The sequence below is a fragment of the Lepus europaeus genome, chromosome 1 (genome assembly GCF_033115175.1).
Source record: "Lepus europaeus isolate LE1 chromosome 1, mLepTim1.pri, whole genome shotgun sequence".
NCBI classification, from domain to species: Eukaryota; Metazoa; Chordata; class Mammalia; order Lagomorpha; family Leporidae; genus Lepus; species Lepus europaeus.
The window spans coordinates 71,955,623-71,957,203 of NC_084827.1; the positions used below are offsets into that span (position 1 = coordinate 71,955,623).

At 38.4% G+C, this 1,581-nt stretch overlaps 1 pseudogene; it reads right to left on the minus strand.

Moving 5' to 3' along the window:
* Positions 1 to 270: 270 nt before the first annotated feature.
* On the minus strand, positions 271 to 809 carry LOC133762821 (E2F-associated phosphoprotein-like; annotated as a pseudogene).
* Between the last annotated feature and the right edge of the window lie 772 nt (positions 810 to 1,581).

Genomic DNA, 1,581 nt, shown 5'->3' on the forward strand with positions numbered 1-1,581 from the left:
GGGGTAAAATAGCTGTCCACATTTGCCTTATACACATGGCCTGGGTGATAGATTTCTCCCACTCCTGCCCCCATCTACTGTGTAGCATCTCCATGGTTAGACCTCAGCTTCTTATGGCCTTGCCTTTTCTTCCTGTTCTCTGGGCTTTTGTATCTTAGAACCTCCCCTTTCTGGATAGAACAATTCATCACAAACATTACTCTATACTGATTTTGTAAGATTCATGCCTCTGGGAAATCAAGGTACAGTGTGGTCATGCGATGAGACAATTCAAAACAGCACCACTATTTGGAATCGACTGTTGTTGGCATGGTTTCTGTAATCCAAAACCGTGATAACACATTTCTGTGCATCAACCCAGGCCTGGTCTCTGTTATCTTTTTCAGGATCATGTGGTAATTAATCATTTGTTGGAATCCTGTGCCATTTATTCTTCTTTTTCTTGGTCCTCTATGCTACTGTGTCTTCCTGAGAATCAGAATCAAATCAGTACTTTGTCAATATCATTCCAACTTTCCCATATCCTGAGGAAGACCTTGTTCCAGGAGAAGATAACTTGTCCTCTATTGTTTGTATGATAGAATTTAATTCAGCTTCCATTTCTTTCTCAAATTCATCTTCGCTAGGTGGTTCACTTTCTCCAGTAAGACATTCTCTAGTGAGTTTTCAGTTTGGGTCTGGAGTTCCACGTAAAAGCACATCCGCTTCATCTTCAGAATTGACCAAAGCAGTTCCCCTTTGCTAGGCTCCTCAACCACATCAGGGTCATAGTCATCTGACAGCTGGTTCGTGGTGGCTTGGATGGGCATACCCAAGCCACACACACACTGTAGCATCTCTGTTTACTCCACTGGTGCCTCCCCTAACTTAGACTTTTCAATACATTGGTAGTAATCCTGTAAAATAAATCACACGTCAGTAATAAGCCAAGGATGTCATTCAAAAATTACAAAGGATATCAAAATCTATTTTGATGAATGATTTTTGATATCAGAGCTATAATTCCAGGTTACATTTTTGAACTGCATCTTTAATGATTTTTTTGTTTTGAGGATGACTCTATCTTAAAGCATTTAACAACAATTGGCAAGAAAAAGGCCAAATCCTCCTGTAGTAGATGAATTTCACTCTGTCTCATCATATTGGCCTCCACTGTCACATCCATAAGCCAAACAAAGAGAAATACACAGCTTGGTAGACAAAGAATCGCCAGCCAGTCCCTGACAAAGTCTCACTGGTTCTGGGAATTTTCTTGATTTGTAGATAAAGTTGAATAACTTCTAAACTAGATGATAAGTTTTATAGAAAAAGATTCTCTTCTACTCAGAATTTAAAGCTATTTCAATAAAAGAAATTTAGGAAATCTGGCATTAACTGTGAACTCTGATATAATATAAAGGTTTAAAGTTAGAAAATAGAATTTCCAATCACCTGGAGCAGAAAAGCACACAGACAGGTGAATTATCTTATAAGTTCTTCTAATGCTGCTGTCAGGACAATGCCTTTAAGAAGACTTTTCTGGTCCAATCTTGGAAAGGTCTTCCATTATTTCTCACTATTTGCTTTATTTCTTCAATGTGT